The following is a 20,540-nucleotide window of genomic DNA, read 5'->3' as shown; positions in this document are numbered from 1 at the left end:
CCCGAGCTCCAGCCACAGGTTCGCGGGCGGCTGGGCCGCGGCGGCGGCGGGGCTGCCGGGCGACGGGGCCAGCGAGCCGGGGCCCGGACCGGACGAGGGGCGTGCAGACGGCCGCGCGGCGTCCTCGGCCCCATCCCCGCCGCAGCACGGCCGCCGCTCCGGGCCAGCTGACATCATGGGGCTCCGCTAAGGAGGCTCCCGGCCGCCGCCAACCGCTTGGGCTCTGCGGCTGCGGCGGCGGGGACCCTCAGCGGGCGCGGGGCGCGCGGGGCTCGGGCAAGGCCAGGCGCCCACCGGGCAGGGCGCGGCGCCTCCGCTCGCCGCCGGTTCCCGGCCGCCCCGCGGGCGCTGTGCCGCGGCGCCGACCCCGGTGTGGGTCGCGGGCCCGGTCGGCACGCGCTCACGCACGCGCGCACGCAGACCTGGGGCGGTGGCGGCAGGCGCGGCGCGCGGGGCCCCGGGCAGCTCTCGGTGCCTGCAGGGCCGCGCCCTGCCGCCGGCCTTGGCGCGCGTCTGTTAGGACGGGCGCATCCTCGGAGGGAGGCGGCCGGCACCCCGCAGCCACGGCGGTGAGTAGAACCGGCAGGCGCTCGCTTTTTCCTTCTAGGACCCAGCTCAGACTGCGCGTCCTTGCCCGTCTGGGGCAGGAGTGTAGGCGGGAGGTCACGCTCAGCCCTGCGAGCCGGGTCGGGGAGCGCGCTTGGTCGAGACGCGCCCCTCCTCCCCGGGCCTGCCTCGGGGGCTGTGCGCTGGGAACACTTGGCACCCGCGACCCTCGGGACAGCCGGCCATCAGGAGTATGCCGGCGGTGCTCTGCAGTGATTAAGAAGCCATCAAAAGTAGAGGCACGATCCACGCCAAATGATTTTAGGAAGTGTCTGGGAAAGTCCAGTGACAGGCACGATAGAAAATGGGAGCCTTGACGTAGCTCCAAGGATTCTAGGGTTTTTCAAATTTTGTTGTCAATGCGGGGGAGGGGGGGCAGGGATTAGGGAAGAGAGTTGCCTTTTCCTCCGACGCTCCCAGACACCCCTGAGCATTCTGTAGGTTCTTGGAGTGTGCCTAGAGGGAGGGTGAGGTACCGCCACTGCTCCAAAGAAGCGCGATAATCAGTGAGCAGTGTGAGAGGAAGTCCCGGTAAGGACTGACAAGGGCTAAGCAGGGCTGCAGATCGCCCCCACCCCCAGCATCACCACTCTTCCAAGCCCTAGGCAGCTCGTTGTATTAACGATGGTGAGGATGAAATGAGAGGTCCTTGCCACGCCCCAGCACACCAGCTAGTGTAGGATGGATGCTGGAACAGTGGTCATTCTCTCCTCTTCCCTCCATTTGGGGTCCAGTTCCTGTAGCCCGTCTTCTTCCCTAAGCCATGTGTGCTCCTAGCTCTGCATCATAAGGGACCCTGCCTCAATATCATCTCCTCTCCTTGCAGGCCCTGTGCTATCTCCTCATAACAACTCAGGGGGCTGGGACAATGGCATGCCATCATTTATGTACAAAGTACAAAGCTCTGTACAAGCATAAGGCAATACTAGTGTGTTGGAGGTTCAGTTGATGGGCATTGCAGGGTGACTCAGCCAAATCTGCACCTTGAAGGCCCCCCCTCAGCTTACTCCTCTGGGGATCCTTCCTGACCATTCCATACCTGGTATGCACACTTCCCACCCATGCCTCCATTCTTCGCTGTCCTTGGGAAGAACAGCTGTCCTCCGACACCCCCTCGCTCCTGAGTGCAGGCTTTCAGCAAGGAGAGTCACGGTCCGTGTTCTTGTCTGGTTGTCCTGTTGAGGCCTGTGATCCTAGCCCTTGGGGGTAGGAAGAACTGCTGTTGGGGGATGAGTCACAGATCAGGAGACACCCTCCCAATCCATCTGCAAGTCTGTGGGTTCTCCCTCCAAAATAAGTGTCCACGGTGTCCATTTCTTTCACTTTACTGCACCACTACCATACTGTGTTTGGAAGACAGCTTCAGTCTCTTGACTTGTTCCACAGAGCAGCCAGAGAGGGAGCTCTAAATTAAAATATAAATCATACCATGTCCTGCTACTGATTCAAACCCTTCAGAAGCTCCTCTCACAGTTAGCAAGACCCGCAAGACCCTGTGTGTTGGCCGCCCTATTCTCCACCTCCTGTCAGCGCTCCCTTTCCCTTGGTCTTTCCACTCCAGCCACAGTGGCTTTCTTGCTGTCTTTCCTTCCTGTCTCAGGGCCTTTGCACTTACTGTTCTTTTTACCTGGAATGTTCTCTTTGTTTTTCAAGGTACTGGCTCCCCAAACTTCAGATCTCAGTAAATGTTGCCTCCTCAGTGAGACTTCAGTTATTCCTTTCCAGCACTTATTGCCATCTGTCAGTGGCTTGGTTATCTGTTGGCTGCCTCCCATAGACCATGCACTGTGTGGGCAGCGGCTCTGTACCCCTGTATCCCCAGTGTGTGCAGAGCATCTGCTTCAGGCTAGGTGCCCGGCGAGGGCCTGTGGAAGAATGAGTAGGGACCTGAAACCGAGCAGGAGGCCAGCTAGGCAGAAGGGAGCACTCCTGCTCTCTGGAGTCCGGACTTTGAGAAGGTGTTGTGTGATCCCAAGTGGTGAGTGCCTCTAGGTAGCAGCAGCCTGGGCAGATCTAGCCTGTGTCAGCCAGCCATGTGTCATGCTTCTTCTGAGTCCATTTCTCTTTTAAGTTTTCAGTAGAGTCTTATTTGAACCAGCTATCCTGGTTTCAGCTGTACTGCAGGGAAGAGTAGAGTGTCTTCACTGAGTTCTGGTATGCAAAAGGGATCCATATTTCTTAAGACCACAGTGGTGATGGCAGCTGAAATTAACATTTACTACCGGAAGTTCAGGGAGCCTCAGAGGACACAATTTGGTGCAGTGAGATTTAGCCGCCACCCCCCACCCCGGCCCCTGCACCATGGGAAGTATTCCATTGTGTATGTGGACTACTACTCAGCCATGAAAAAGAATGAAATAATGCCATTTGCAGCAACATGGATGGATCTAGAGATTATCACACTAAATGAAGTAAGTCAGAAAGAAAAAGACACATATGTGTCTTTTTATATGTGGAATCTAAAATATGACACAAATGAACTTATTTATAAAACAGAAACAGACTCACAGACAGATAGAAAACAAACTTACAGTTACCAAAGGGTAAAGAGAGTGGGGGAGGGATAAATTAGGAGTTTGGGATTAGGAGATACAAACTACTATATATAAAACAGATAAACAACAAGGGTCTACTGTACAGCACAGGGTATTCAATATCCTGTAATAAACCATAATGGAAAACTAAAAAATAAAAAAAATATATAATTGTATATCCACGGAATATTAAATATAGGTTGCAAAGGAAGGAGTGAGAAGGTAGCAAGGAGTATGATTAGTTCCATCCCATAGAAATTCTGTGAGCGTCAACTATAAACTATTAGAAGGACTGCATCTTTAAAAGTCATACAAAAATAATCAAGTGTAGGATAGAAAATACAACAGATTATTTTATATCAATTATATAATTTAACTCTTGCATCTTTTTTTTTTTTTTTTTTTTTTTTTTTCCTTGCGTTATGCGGGCCTCTCACTGTTGTGGCCTCTCCCATTTGCGGAGCACAGGCTCCGGACGCGCAGGCTCAGTGGCCATGGCTCACGGGCCCAGCCGCTCCGCGGCATGTGGGATCTTCCCGAAACGGGGAACGAACCCGCGTCTCCTGCATCGGCAGGCGGACTCTCAAGCACTGCGCCACCAGGGAAGCCCTAACTCTTGCATCTTTGATTTGTCTTTCACTTCTTTTTTTCAATTTAAGAAAGTATACTATATGATTTCCATGTGACTATTATTCTAACACTTTATATACTTCCTTTTTTTTTTTTTATGTGGTACGTGGGCTTCTCACTGTTGTGGCCTCTCACTGTTATGGCCTCTCCCGTTGCAGAGCACAGGCTCCGGACGCACAGGCTCAGCGGCCATGGCTCACGGTCCCAGCTGCTCCGGGGCATGTGGGATCTTCCCGGACCGGGGCACGAACCCATGTCCCCTGCATCGGCAGGTGGACTCTCAACCACTGCGCCACCAGGGAAGCCCTATATACTTCCGTTTTAGCCATGGATTCTAGTTGTCAATATCTCTCACATTAATATCTGTTAAAAAATCATAAAATATAATCCTAATGGCCTATAAAAAAGTAAGTGTTCCCATATCAAACAAACAGAACAGGATAACCTATTTTAATTGGTTTGCAGAAGCCTCCGAAAGCCTTCAAAATTATGAAGTAGCTTCATTAAAATATTTATTGAAAAATGCTAATTAAAAATTAAAGACACAAGAGGTACCTAAAAACAAAACAAGATAAAAACAGTAAGACTGATATAATTTCTTTCTGTCTGTCTTTTTTTTTTTTTTTTTTTTTTTTTTTCTTTTGGGCCACATTGCAAAGCTTGTGGGATCTTAGTTCCCTGACCAGGGAGCGAACCCAGGCCCTCAGCAGTGAGAGAACAGAGTCCTAACCACTGGACCCCCAGGGAATTTCCAAGACTGATGTAATTTCTATTGCTCCCCTCTATCCTCTTTTATTTGAGTGCTCATCCTGGTAATCCCTGTCTGTAGTGACCAGTTGAGATAGGAAAGTAAAATTTCATGTCCCCGCCTGTCCAAATCCAGACACACTGGTCATTGATTCTTTCTCTCCTAGGGACAACTGTTTGTCATTATCTAAGTCTTCCTTTTGGCTATCTTTGGGAGTGGCTCTAAGATCTTGTGAGGATAATATCTTCTGCACCCTCTTTCAGAACACCTTCTAAATCCAATTCAGTACGGCCAGAAATATTTACTCTTTGTTCCAGCTGAAACCTGACAAGATATTTGAAAGGATTTAATAACTCTATGATCAGAAATTTGGCCAGTTTGGAAGCTGATGTTCCCAGCCTGTTAAGACTTTTCTTAAGGCCTTCTCCCCTAAGCTAATTGTACCGAGAGAGGAAGAAAAATATTCCAACATAGGTGGATGAGTCTGACAGTCCTTTGACATCATTTAGGCAGCAATACAATTCTATCAGAAATTAAAAACAGCTGTCCTTGTTTTACAAGTCTAGTCTTTCTAGGATCAGAGGTGTGCTTCCAGAAACCACCAATCCTTGTTAACCAATCCTCAGACCTCCCTTATTCATCTCAAAAAGCTTTTCAATATTGGCCTTAGGAAACCAAAGTCCTTGGAGGAACCTGCATTCTTTTCCTGTGCCTTTGAGCTGTAAATATTAACTCTTATCTAGGCCATTTCTTTAAAGCACAATCTTCAGAGAGGTAATTCTAATCAGGAGAATGAAAGGGGGAAAGGTCATTTGAATTTAGACAAATGAAAAATCATGTGTCTTCTCCATAAATATTAGCAGAAAAAGCTTTAGCTATCTGAACAGAAGAACTTAACTTATTCCAACTGTTCTTTTGTAAATAGTGATTTTCACATCATCATACCTGTCTTGTAACTAAAATTTTAAAACGAAGCTATGAGGTTTCTGTTTGCATTTGTATAATATGTTCCTGTTTCTGTATACATGTGTGGTTGATGTGTGTTATTTCCTACCTCTGGATGATATTACTAAAATTAATTTGTAAAAGAGCTCTATTCAGTTGCTTTAAAAACAAACAAGAACTTATATAAATTATGGGTTGGTTATTCTAAAAACTCTCAGAAATATAAACTAACCTAAATACTTTTCAGGTTCATGTGGTTCGAGAAAACATTCAGTATTAAAGCTAGTTTAAGTTCGTTGGCTTAATTAAAACAGACATGTTTTTAGAGTTATCAACATTGACTATAATGCATATAAACAACTTTTATTCTACCTGGGCTCACTAGTCAAATTCAGGTTATCTCTATTGTAAAATATGTCAGCATCAATGAAATCTGCTTCCACCCAAGATGCTGAATCAAGACTTAATACTTCTCTTCTTCCCTTTCTTTCCTTTACTCTGGCATTGGCCTGGAAAGATAATGCCATCACCCATACCTCCCAGACCACTGCTAAAGGGAGTAACCTCTGGAATTTAGAACAACTTTTTATTTCAGACTAGAAGATTCTCTTCCCATTTGTGCTAAAAACCTGACTAACCCCTTATGTGGAAGTAAACACAAATGAGAGTATGATTAGAAACCATTCCTTAATTCTTGGAGACACTGCAGATTCAGTTGCTAAGATACTGGCTGCCCGGCTAAGATCCTTACACTCTGTAACAAAAGTTGGATTATCTTTAAGCTGAGCAAGGAGATGTCTGTGCTGTGGCCTACACCACCTGCTGCACCTGGATTGACACTTCTGGGGAAGCTGAAGCTCAGTCACATAAATCACTGAACAAGCCATTTGGCTTAAAAAGACCCTTCAATCGGGTCTTTTTTTTTTGTGGTACGCGGGCCTCTCACTGTTGTGGCCTCTCCCGTTGTGGAGCACAGCCTCCGGATGCGCAGGCTCAACGGCCATGGCTCACGGGCCCAGCTGATCCGCGGCATGTGGGATCTTCCCAGACCGGGGCACAAACCCGTGTCTCCTGCATCGGCAGGCGGACTCTCAACCACTGCGCCACAAGGGAAGTCCAATGGGGTCTTTTTTTGACTTATTTGATTTTGATTGGTTTGGGTCATGGGGACCATAGCTCCAAATGCTTTATGAACATTGAGAATTATCCTACTTATAATAATCATAATAACCTCTCTGGTGTGTTGTGCCCTCTCAAAAGCTTGAAATGAATGTTTGTAGTCACTAGCCACCAACAAATGACCTCCCTCAGATTGGAGCACTGAAAAAGAAATGGAGGAAGTGACCTACTTAAAAAATGTGAACTTGAAGTCATGACCTGTGAATACCACAGATGTTCAGAAAAAAACAAAACAAAGCAAACCCAAAAAGCAAAAATCAAGGATCAACGAAAGTTGTGAGAACCATAGAGTGGTATAATTGAGAGTGGTGCTACTGCCTTAAATTTTGATTACATATCTCAGGGAGAGATCAAAGGAGAATTGTTAAAAAAAAAAAAAAAGCCCCAAATGGAGACACTTGTGTTAAGCCCCAGTAAGATGTAATACCTGACCTAACTGCAGTTTCAGCCTCTCCCAGGAGTGGATTTTACACCAATCAGTCTGGAATTTCCTGGTTAGTATTAGTGAGGTAAACTCCCTAAGATCCCTGCCTTTCCCTAAGGGAATGTAACCTTGCCTGAAGCAATCTATTCTTTTACTTCTTTGTCATACCCTCTTTCTACCTATAAAAACTTTCCAATTTGTGCAGCTTCTCAGAGCACAATTCTACTTGCTACGTGGGATGCTGTCCGATTCATGAATTATTGAATAAAGGCAAATAGATCTTCAGTTTTACTCAGTTGAATTTTGTTTTTTAACACAAGTTGCAGCAAATAGAGAACATCAATAGATAGATAATTTTTTGAAAATGGAAGTTCTAGAATTGAAGAGTACAGTAACTAAAATAAAAAATTCACTAGAGGGTCTCAACAGTAGGTTTGAATTGGCAGGAAGAACACCAGCATACTTGAAGAGATTGATATAGATTATGCAAACTGAAGAACACAATGAAAAAAAGAATGAAAAAAAATGAACACAGCCTCAGAGTGATAAGGAACAGACCTCCAGCACCATTATTATTAGGTGGAAGGATTTCCTGGAGGGGGGTACCAGGCAGAGACCTCCTTTCCCAGCCAGGAGCAAATGGAGGAGCACCGTTAACTGCACCAACATATGTATAATGGGAGTAGCATAAAGAGAAGAGAAAGAAGAAAAAAAAATTCAAAGAAATAATACTTGAAAACTTCCCAAACTTACTGAGAAATAAAAATTTACATATCTAGGAAGCACAACAAATTCTAAGTAGGATAAATGGAAAGAGACCCACAAACAGATCATCTTAAATATGCTGAAAGCAAAAGACAAGGAGAAAATCTTGAAAGCAGCAAGAGAAAAATTATATATAACTTACAAGGGAACCCCAGAAAGATTAACAGCTGACTTCCCTGCAGAAGCTGTGGAGGCCAGAGGTGGTGGGATAATATTAAAAGTACTGAAAGAAATAAATAAAAAGCCTCTTAACCAAGAGTCCTATATCCAGCAAAGCTGTCTTTCAAAAACAAAGGCAGAATAGACTTTCTTGGATAAACTCTGAGAGAATTTGTTGCTAGCAGAACCAACTTACAAGAAATACCTAAGTTCTTCAGATTGAAAGCAAGTGACCCCAGATGGTAATTCAAATACACATGAACAAAAATAGAGCACTAGCAAAGGTAATTATGTAATTATAAAAGATAAATTCCAATTTTTTCCTTTTTTTCTCTTAACTGATTTAAAAACCAATTGTATAAAATAATATGTATCTAATGTATTGTTTGGCCTACAACATATAGAAATGTAATATATCTAGACTATATCTGCTAATACTAGCACAAAGGAGGTGGGTGGGAGCAAAGCTGTAATAGCTAGGAAAATAACGACAGTTGGTAGAGTAATAATTTTCACAATGCATTGTTGGGTTTGTAACATTAATAGATGTAATATATGTATAACAGTAATACCATAAAGGGGAGAAAGGGAATAGAGCTATATAGGAATAATATTTCTATATGTTGCTGGAATTAAGCTAATATACAGTTGAAGTTGATTCTAATACGTTAAGATGTACATGATAAACAACAAGTTCTTACTATATAGGGAACTATATTTAATATATATATGATGTATACATATGTATAACTGTATATACATATGTATAACTGTGTGTATACATATGTATAACTGAACCATTTTGCTGTACAGTAGAAATTAACACATTGTAAATCAACTATACTTCAATAAAATAAATTTTAAAAGATGTGTATGTTAAACCCTAGAGCAACCATTAAAAATTACTCAAAAATATAGAAAATAAAAAGTAAAATGGCAGATGTAAATATAACTATATCAATAACAACACTAAATGTAAATGAATTAAACAATCCAATCAAAAGACAGAGTGTCAGATAAAAAGCACAATCCACCTATATGTTGTCTATAGGAGACACATTTTAGATTCAGACACAAATAACTTGAAAGTAAAAAGATGGAAAAAAGATATATCATGTAAACAGCAACCACAAGAAAGCTGGAGTGGCTCTGTTGATATCAGATAAAATAGACTTTAAAACAAAACACACTAGGGGGTGGAGTAAGAGGACATGGAGTTTGCATCACAACTAGGGCACCTACCAGACTCTGGTGGGGGACCTTGACACCCAAGAGGATGGGAGGAATCCCCAAGCAACTGGGTAGGATATGGGGGTGAGCGAGGGGGTAGGAGAAGTGGAGGTGGGAATGGGACTGGCGCCCCTGAGGGCTGGCTGGGGGAGAGGAGAGGTTCCCACACCTGGAGAGGCCCACTGACCACGAGGGTATCAACGGGAATGGGGAGAGACCCTTGGGGGTTGAGAGGATTGGAGGGGAACACAGCTAGTGCTTCTCATGCCCACTTGGGCCCTGGGGAGACTGCTGGGGTCCCAGGCCTGATCCTTTATGCTCCAAGGCCGCCTAAGCCCTGCCCCTAGATCCCCCAGTGCCTTATCTGGCCGCATGGGTCCTGAGCCTAGACCCTGCCCCCACCTAAACCCCTCCCCTGCTTAAGGCCCACCCTCTACAGCCAAGGCCTTTTCTGGACTTTTTTTTACTATTGTGGTTCTGTTTTACCTTCCAGTTGTTCTCTGATTTATATTTTTATTTTTTCTAATATATCTGTCAGTTTTCTAATTTTATTTTATTTTTTTATTCCTTGTTATTGTTCTGTTCCAATTTTTTTTTTTTTTTTTTTGCCATGCCACGTGGCTTGCAGGATCTTGGTTCACGGGCCAGGGGTTGGGCCTGAAATCCTGTGGTATGAGCACCGAGTCCGAACCACTGGACTAACAGAGAACCTCAGACCCCAGGGAATATTAATCAGTGTGAGCTCTCCCAGAGGTCCTCATCCCAGCACCAAGACCTGGCTCTACCCAACTGCCATCTCCAGTGCTGGATGCCTCAGGCCAAACACCCAGTAAGAAAGGAACACAGTCCCACCCACCAAAAAAATGAGATGACAAAATAATATGTTACAGATGAAGGAGCAAGGTAAAAACCTACAAGACCAAATAAATGAAGAGGAAATAGGCAACCTACCTGAAAAAGAATTCAGAGTAATGATAGTAAAGATGATCTGAAATCTCAGAAAGAGAATGGAGGCATGGATCGAGAAAATACAAGAAATGTTTAACAAGGACCTAGAAGAACTAAAGAACAAACAAACAGAGATGAACAACACAATAACTGAAATGAAAAATACACTAGAAGGAATCAATAGCAGAATAACAGAGAAAGAAGAACGAATAAGTGAGATGTAAGATAGAATGGTGGAAATAACTGCTGAGGAGCAGAATAAAGAAAAAAGAATTAAAAGAATTGAAGACAGTCTCAGAGACCTCTGGGACAATACTAAATGCACCAATATTCGAATTACAGGGGTCCCAGAAGAAGAAGACAAGAAAAAGAAAGGGTCTGAGAAGATATTTTAAAATATTATAGTCAAAAACTTCCCTAACATGGGAAAGGAAATAGCCACCCAAATCCAGGAAGCGCAGAGTGTCCCATACATGATAAACCCTAGAAGAAACACACTGAGACACATATTAATCAAACTAACAAAAATTAAATTCAAAGAAAAAATATTAAAAGCAGCAAGGGAAAAGCAAAAAATAACAGACAAGGAAATCCCCATAAGGTTGTCAGCTGATTTTTCAGTAGAAACTCTGCAGGCCAGAAGGGAGTGGCAGGATATATTTAAAGTGATGAAAGGGAAAAATCTATAACCAAGATTACTTAGGGATCTCATTCAGATTTGACAGAGAAATCAAAAGCTTTACAGACAAGCAAAAGCCAAGAGAATTCAGCACCACCAAACCAGCTTTACAACAAATGCTAAAGGAACTTCAATAGGCGGGAAACACAAGAGAAGAAAAAGACCCACAAAAACAAACCCAAAACAATTAAGAAAATGGTAATAGGAACATACATATTGATAATTACCTTAAATGTAAATGGATTAAATGCTCCAACCAAAAGACACAGAGTGGCTGAATGGATACAAAAATAAGACTTGTATATATGCTGTCTACAAGAGACCCACTTCAGACCTAGGGATACATACAGACTGACAGTGAGAGGATGGAAGAATATATTCCATGCAAATGGAAATTAAAAGAAAGCTGGAGTAGCAATACTCATATCAGATAAAATAGACTTTAAAATAAAGACTGTTACAAGAGATAAGGAATGACACTACATAACGATCAAGGGATCAATCCAAGAAGAAGATATAACAATTATAAATATTTATGCACCCAACAGAGGAGCACCTCAATAGATAAGGCAAATGCTAACAGCCATAAAAGGAGAAATTGACAGTAACACAATAATAGTGGGGGACTTTAACACCCCACTTACACCAATGGACAGATCATCCAGACAGAAAATAAATAAGGAAACACAAGCTTTAAATAGACCAGATAGATTTAATTGATATTTATAGGACATTCCACCCCAAAATGGCCAAATACACTTTCTTCTCAAGTGCACATGGAACATTCGCCAGGATAGATAACACCTGGGGTCACAAATCAAGCCTCAGAAAATTTGAGAAAATTGAAATTGTATCAAGCATCTTTTCTGACCACATGCTATGAGATTAGAAATCAATTACAGGAAAAAAACTGTAAAAACCACAAACACATGCAGGCTAAACAGTGCACTGCTAAATAACCAAGAGATCACTGAAGAAATCAAAGAGGAAAGAGGAAATTTAAAAAATACATATAAACAAATGCCAACAAAAAAGTGGTGACCCAAAACCTACTGGATGCAGCAAAAAGCAGTTTTAAGAGGGAAGTTTATGGCAATTCAATCTCACCTCAAGAAACAATAAAAATCTCAAGTAAACAATCTAACCTTACACCTAAGCAAATAGAGAAAGAACAAACAAAACCTAAAATCAGTAGGAGGAAAGAAATCATAAAGATCAGAGCAGAAATAAGTAAAACAGAAATGAAAACAGTAGCAAAGATGAATAAAACTAAAAGTTTGTTCTTTGAGAATATAAACAAAATTGATAAACCTTTAGCCAGTGTCATCAAGAAAAAAAGGAGGGGCTTCCCTGGTGGTGCAGTGGTTAAGAATCCGCCTGCCAATGCAGGGCACATGGTTTCAAACCTTGGCCTGGGAAGATCCCACATGCTGTGGAGCAACTAAGCCCGTGTGCCACAACTACTGAGCCCACATGCCACAACTACTGAGCCCAACACGCCACAACTACTGAGCCCAACACGCCAGGGCTTTGCATATCAGGAGCCCATGCTCTGCAACAAGAGAAGCCACTGCAATGGGAATTCCGTGCACTGCAGCGAAGAGTGGCCCCTGCTTGCTGCAACTAGAGAAAGCCTGTGCACAGCAACAAAGACTCAACACAGAAAAAAGTAAATAAATTTATTTTTAAAAACAAGAAAAAAGGAAGAGGACACAAATCAATAAAATTAGAAATGAAAAGGAAGAAATTACAACTGACACTGCAGAAATGCAATGGATCATAAGGACTACTGCAAGCAACTATTTGCCAATAAAATGGACAACATGGAAGAAATAGCCAAATTCTTGGAAAGGTACAACTTTCCAGACTGAACCAGGAAGCATTAGAAAATATAAACAGACCAGCCACAAGTAATGAAATTGAAACTGTAATTAAAAATCTTCCAACAAACAAAAGTCCAGGACCAGATGGCTTCACAGGCGAATTCTATGAAACATTTAGAGAAGAGCTAACACCTATCCTTCTCAAACTCTTCCAAAATATAGCAGAAGGAGGAACACTCCCAAACTCATTCTACAAGGCCACCATTACCCTGATACCAAAACCAGACAAAGATGTCACACACACACACAAAAATTGCAGGCCAATATCACATAGATACAAAAATCCTCAACAAAACACTAGCAAACAGAATTCAACAACACATTAAAAGGATCATACACAATGATCAAGTGGAATTTATCCCAGGGATGCAAGCATTCTTCAATATATACAAATCAATCAATGTGATACACCATATTAACAAATTAAAGAATAAAAAACATATGATCATCTCAATAGATGCAGAAAAAGCTTTTGACAAAATTCAACACCCATTTATGAAAAAAACCCTTCAGAAAGTGGGCATAGAGGGAATCTACCTCAACATAATAAAGGCCATATACAACAAACCCACAGCAAACATCATTCTCAATGGTGAAAAACTGAGAGCATTTCCTCTAAGATCAGGAACAAGACAAGGATGCCCACTCTCACCACTGTTATTCAACATAGTTTTGGAAGTCCTAGCCATGGCAATCAGAGAAGAAAAAGAAGTAAAAGAAATAGAAATTGGAAAAGAAGAAATGAAACCATCACTGTTTGCAGATGACATGATACTATACATAGAAAATCCTAAAGATGCTACCAGGAAACTACTAGAGTTAATCAATCAATTTGGTAAAGTTACAGAATACAAAATTAATGCACAGGAATCTCCTGCATTCCTATACACTAACAACGAAAGATCAGGAAGAGAAATTAAGGAAACAATCCCATTTACCATCACAATAAAAAGAATAAAATACCTAGGTATAAATCTACCTAAGGAGGCAAAAGACCTGTACTCAGAAAACTATAAAACACTGATGAAAGAAATCAAAGGTGACACAGACAGATGTCAAATATACCATGTTCTTGGATTGGAAGAATCAATATTGTGAAAATGACTATACTACCGAAAGCAATCTACAGATTCAATGCAATCCCTATCAAATTACCAGTGGCATTCTTTGCAGAATTAGGAGAAAAAATCTTACAATTTGTATGGAAACACAAAGGACCCTGAAGAGCCAAAGCAATCTTGAGAAAGAAAAACAGCTGGAGGAATCAGGCTCCCTGATTTCAGATGATACTACAAAGGTACAGTGATCAAGACAGCATGGTACTGGCACAAAAACAGAAATATGGATCGATGGAACAGGATAGAAAGCCCAGAGATAAACCCACACACCTACAGACACCTAATCTATGACAAAGGAGGCAAGAATATAAAACGGAGAAAAGAGAGCCTCTTCAATAAATGGTGCTGGGAAAACTGGACAGCTACATGTTAAAGTATGAAATTAGAACACTCCCTAACACCATACACAAGAATAAGCTCAAAATGGATTAATGACCTAAATGTAAAGCTAGACACCATAAAACTCTTAGAGGAAAACATAGGCAGAACACTCTTTGACATAAATTGCAGCAGGATCTTCTTTGACCCACCTCCTAGAATAATGGAAAAAAACAAACAAACAAATGGGACCTAATGAAACTTAAAAGCTCTTGCACAACCAAGGAAACCATAAACAAGACAAAAAGACAACCTTCAGAATGGGAGAAAATATTTGCAAATGAAGCAACTGGCAAAGGATTAATCTCCAAAATATACAAACAGCTCCTGCAGCTCAACACCAAAAAAACAAACAACCAAATCAAAAACTGGGTGGAAGACCTAAATAGACATTTCTCCAAAGAAGGCTTACAGATGGCCAACAAATACATGAAAAGATGCTCAACATCACTAGTTATTAGAGAAATGCAAATCTAAACTACAGTGAGGTATCACCTCACATTAGTCAGAATGGCCATCATCAAAAAATAAACAAACAATAAATGCTGGAGAGGGTGTGGAGAAAAGGGAACCTTCTTGTACTGTTGGTGGGAATGTAAATTGATACAGCCACTGTGGAGAACAGTATGGAGGTTCCATAAAAAATTACAAAGAGAACTACCGTATGACTCAGCAATCCCACTACTGGGCATATATCCTGAGAAAACTGTAATTCAAAAGGACACATGTACCACATGTTCATTTAAGCACTATTTGCAATAGCCAGGAAATGGAAATAACCTAAATGTTCAATGACTGTTGAATGGATAAAGAAGATGTGGTACCTATATACAATGGAATATTACTCAGCCCTTAAAAAGAATGAAATTAGGTCATTTGTAGAGATGTGGATGGACCTACAGTCTGTCATACAGAGTGAAGTAAGTCATGAAGAGAAAAACAAATATCGTATATTAATACATACATGTGGAATACAGAAAAATGGTACAGATGAACCTAGTTCCAGTGCAGGAATAGAGACGCAGATGTAGAGATCGGACCTGTGGACGCAGTGGAGGAAAGGGAGGGTGGGATGAACTAGATTAGATTTGACATAAATACACTGCGTAAATACCATGCGTAAAATAGATAGCTAGTGGGAACCTGCTATAAATCACAGGAAGCTCAGCTTGATGCTCTGTGATGACATAGATGGGTGGGATGGGGGTGGTGGTGGGAGAGAGGTTTAATAGGGAGGGGATATATGTATACATATAGCTGATTCACTTCATCATCTAGCAGAAATGAACACAGCATTGTAAAGCAGTTATACTCCAATTTTAAAAATTAAAAAAAAAACAAAAAACAAAAGACACTAGAGACAAAGAAGGGCATTTTATAACAATGAAAGGGTTAATCCATCAGGAAGATATAAGTACAAATACATATCCACCTACCTAATAACAGAGAACTAAAGTACATAAAGCAAAAATTGACATAAATGAAGGGAGAAATAGGTAATTCAACAATAAATGTTGGAGGTTTATGCCCAACTTTCAATAATGGATAGAGCAACTATACAGAAGATCAAGGAAATAGAATATTTGACCTACACCATAAACCATATAGGCATAATAGTCATATACAGAACAGAGTATACTTTCCAACAATAACAGAATATACTTTCTTCTCAAGTGCATATGGAACATTCTCCAGGCTAGACCATGTGTTAGTCCATAAAACGAACTTCCACAAATTTAAAAGTATGGAAATAATACAAAATGTATTCTTTGACCACAATGGGATGAAATTAGAAATCAATAATAAGGGAAATTTGAGAAACTCACAAATATGTGGAAATTAAATAACAAACTCCTAAATAACTAATGGGTCCAAGAAGAAATCAAAAGAAAAATCAGAAAATACCTTGATATAAATGAAAATGAAGACAAAATATGCCAAAAGTTATGAAGACAGGTAAAGCAGTGCTCAGAGGGAAATTTATAGCTGCAAATACCTGTATTAAGAAGAAAAATCTCAAATCAGCAACTGGATCTGCACCTAATGACACAGGGAGAAAAAGAGCAAAACTAAACCTAAAACAAGCACAAGGAAGGAAACAATACAGATTAGAGTAGGAGTTAGTAGAGGCACAATGGAGAACAGAAATACTGAGGAACAGAAATAGAGACTAGAGAAAAAACAGAAAATAAAAGAAACCAAATGCTGGTTCTTAGGGAAAAGCAACAGAATTGACAGACCTTTAGCTGGTTTGACCAAGTGAAAGAAGAGGACTCATTACCAGAATCAGAAATGAAAGAAGGGGCATTACTTCTCACTTTGCAGAAATAAAAAGGATTATAAGAGAAGACTGAACAACTGTGCACCAACGGTTAGATGACTTAGATAAAATGGACAAATTCCTAGAAAGATGCAAACTATCAAAACTTACTCAAGAGAAATAGACAATCTGAATAGCTCTATAACAAGTAGAGATTAAATCAGTAATAACAAGACTGCCTACAAAGAAAAGCCCACACCCAATTGGCTTCACCACTGAATTCTACCAGACATTGAAAAAAGAATTGATACCAATTCTTCACAAACTATTGAAGAAAATAGAAGATGAGGGAAGATTTCCCAAATTATTTTATGAGGCCAAAACCAGACAAAGACATTAAAAGAAAAGAAAATTACAGACCAATATCTCTTATGGATATGGATGCAAAAATCTTCAACAAAATACTAGCAAACCGAATTCAAAATATAATGAGAATTACACGTCTTGACCAAGTGAGATTTATCTCAGAAATGCAAGGATTGTTTAACATCTGAAAATCAATTAATGTAATACACCACATCAACAGAATAAAGAACAAAAGTTGCATGATTATCTCAATAGACAGGACAAGCATTTGACAAAAATCCAACACTCTCTTGTGACAAAAAAAACTGACAAACTAGGAATATAGGAACTTTATCTACCCAATAAAGGGCATCTGTGAAAAACCTGCAGCTAACATCATACTTAATGGTGAAGATGGGATGCTTTCCCCCTAAAATCAGGAAAAAAAGCAAGGATGTCCATTCTTGCCATTTTTATTCAAATGTACAGTACTGGAGGCTCTAATCAGGGCACTTAGACAAGAAAAAAAAGACATCCAGATGGGAAAGGAAGAAGTAAAACTGTCTCTGCTTATAGATAACATGATCTAGTGTGTAGAAAATCCTAAGGAATCCATTAAAAACCTAGAACTAATAAATGAGTTCAACAGGGTTGCAGGATACAAGATCAATATACAAAAGTCAATTGTATTTCTATGCACTTTTAATGACCAGTCTGAAAATGGAATTCAGGAGACAATTTCATTCACAATGCATCAAAAATTATATAAAGTACTTAGGAATGAATTTTTCAAAGGAAGTAAAAACTTGTCTTCTGAAAATGACAAAATGTTGTTGAGAGAAACAAAAGAAGACCTAAATAAATGGGAAAAAAGTTGTATGTTTATAGATCAGAAAACTCAACATTGTTAAGATGACAGTGCTCTCCAAACTCATGTACAGATTCAATAAAGTCCTTATCAGAATCTCAACTGATATCCTTGTAGAAATTGACAACCTGATTCTAAAAGTCATGGAATTGCAAGGGACTCAGAATAGCTAAGACATTCCTGAAAAAGAAGGGGGGAGTAGGAAGACTCCACTTTCTGATTTCAAACCTTACTACAAAGTAATCGTAAACAAGACAGTGTGGTACTAGTACAAGAATAGACATATATCAGTGGAATACAGTTGACAGTCCAGGAATAAATCCATACATCTGTGATCAGCTTACTTTTGACAGGAGGGTCAAGACCATTCAAAGGGGAAAATAATCTTTTCAACAAATGTTCTGGAGTTGCAGAGGGCTTTATGTGATGCTATGTACAGCCATCATGCTAGGGGCTCACAGAGTCATATCTGGCCCTGCTGGCTCCACTCAGAGAAGAGTGGGTGTGGTAGAGTTTATCCTGGGCACCGACTTGTGGGGCAGAGGGTGGCATGCTCCCACATCAGGCTAATTCTTGACTACTCCACCAAACGTAGAGAAGAAGTGCTGGAAAGAGGTAAACCTCTCACTGGGACTGCTTAAAGCTCCCGCACAAAGGTTACTGAACCCATGATACACATTATAGCAAAGCTTAACTTTTCCTGCTTCAGCTATGCTTGAAGGATTTTAAGAGGAACCTGTAACAATCTCTGAAAGGATGTTCTCTCAAGTGCTACCTGACAACAAGCCATTGCTGGTGAAGAATTGATGTCTGTAAAGATAAGCAAATAGATAAATTTCACCTATAAAAAAATTACCAGTTAAAAGAAAAGCATATGAATTTGGAAATAAATTTATAAAACATGAACAGGAGAAAATTTTACAAAACTCCAAACTTTCTGTTTTTAATGAACGTCTAGAGGACATTGGAAATAATGTATGGAAATTAAAAACATGATCACTGAATCACAAATATTAATGAAGGCAATGAACAGCAGATGAGGTAAAACCAGAAAAGCAAAGCAGAAGGTAAAACTGAGATATTCTCCAAGAACAGAGAGGAAAAGGATAAAATAATGAGAGATTCTGGGGATAGAACCTGGGAATACAATCCGTAGAAAGAAACCCCAGAAGTTTGGAATAGAGCAGTTGGAGTGGAAGCAATAATTGAATAAAAGAAAGCTTTCCTAAGCTAAATACAGAGACCCAAGCTAGCCCCTCATATTAATCTGGTGAATACAGGAATTATACTTTTTTTTAAATAAAAAGAAGTATGAGATAGAGAAATGGAGGGAAGTGCCCAATTTCTGACCCCCATATGAAGGGCAGCTGAAACCAGAGCCCTGACCTTTGACTTCCAGAGCAGTGTCCTCAGCACGCAGGCATGCTGAGGGACATGTGACATTGAGGTTTCAAAAATCTCTTATTCTACAATAAATATATCTACTAAATTCAAATGAGGCTCTGAAATAATAGGAACATATGATTATTAAGCTTGAATTTGTAAGAAGTTTCTAACTTCAAGAGCCAAAATCAGCCTTGAAGATTATTCCAGGAAAAATGCTACTCTCACCCTTTACTGTCTCTTCCATGAGCCTCTAAACTATTCCATGACTTAATGAAGAGTTTATGTTAGAACTATCTTTTCCCATGAAAGGATTCTTTCAGCAGATGTCAAATACAAATTTCATGACTTTGCCTATTGTGAATTTAAGATTACAACTATATCTGGGGAAGATTAAAATCCACTGCATGATGCAGCATAAGCACAGACATTTGCTAATGGAAAACAATCATGGCTACTGGCTAATCTAGTAGCCAACTCCCCCAGGACCAGCACCCAGTATGCACCGAGTCAGATTCAGAGGTCAGGACTCATGTCTGTATCAGAGCTGACTCCTCAGCACAGCATATGCCACACTCTAATGATCAGGGCCCAGCCACTATTCTCCCATATCATCTTTTGCTAATCTCACCTGCTTTCTACAGGTCGTTAGCTCCAATAGGATCAAACAACAGACATCCTTGAATGCCAGCCCTGTCCCTACTCCCCAAGTCTGGAAAAGTACATGTTTGGCAGGTGTAGCTATTTTGTTTTTTCAACCCTGTCTAAGGCTTTAACTCTTCTTTATCCTTTTTAAACACCAGATTTGGCCTCTTCCTTTAGCCAGCTGGATGCCTTTAAACCATAAGGTTGCCATCTAACATAATCTGCACCTGCTCAAGACCTGAGACCCAAAATCTGTCCTTGCACCAGGAGCCTTGAGCATTGTCACTGTGTCCAGCCCTTCCTGGGTTAAGTCCAGGAAGGGTGGTAGCTGTGCATGAGGATGCCCCATCCTGGCCCTCACTGGGTCCCAGTTTCCTTCTGGCACGAAAATCAGCCCTTTTATGGACAAATATGTGATGTGATGCTGCTTGCCATAGTTTTGGGAAAGGGACTCAGACAGGCTGCCATAAAACTCAAGGAAGAGGCTTGTCCCCCAGAAGGGAAAACACCAGGTTTCATCACTAGATTAGACAACTCTCTCTCTGTAAGTTATACCCTATTACAAATTTCGAGGGATGGTCAGTAGTTCTGCTCAAAATAAATGAATGGAGCCAGGTTTAGGGATTCAGTAATGGAATCTTCCTGAAGCCAAGAATTCCCTTTATCAGAGTGCTAGGGACCTCTTCCTAATTGAAGGAGTTAAAGACAATGGTTTATTTCTCACATTCAAGCTACTTCTGCCAGACAAGTAAACACAGCTGTCAACAACATGCTCTCACGTCTTGTCCTTTTTGCCAGGACACTGGAGTGTGA

The 20,540-nt window shown here is 40.9% G+C and overlaps 1 protein-coding gene across 1 annotated transcript in view; it reads right to left on the bottom strand.

Moving 5' to 3' along the window:
* ARHGEF4 (Rho guanine nucleotide exchange factor 4) overlaps window positions 1-20,540 on the bottom strand; it is a 117,563-nt gene that overhangs the window by 82,144 nt on the left and 14,879 nt on the right. The gene's annotated exons all lie outside the window — the stretch shown is intronic.

This window comes from Lipotes vexillifer, unplaced genomic scaffold (genome assembly GCF_000442215.2).
Source record: "Lipotes vexillifer unplaced genomic scaffold, Lipotes_vexillifer_v1.1 scaffold20, whole genome shotgun sequence".
Taxonomy (NCBI): domain Eukaryota; kingdom Metazoa; phylum Chordata; class Mammalia; order Artiodactyla; family Lipotidae; genus Lipotes; species Lipotes vexillifer.
The sequence above is the reverse complement of the archived record's forward strand: the minus strand, read 5'-3'. Positions and strand labels throughout refer to the sequence as shown.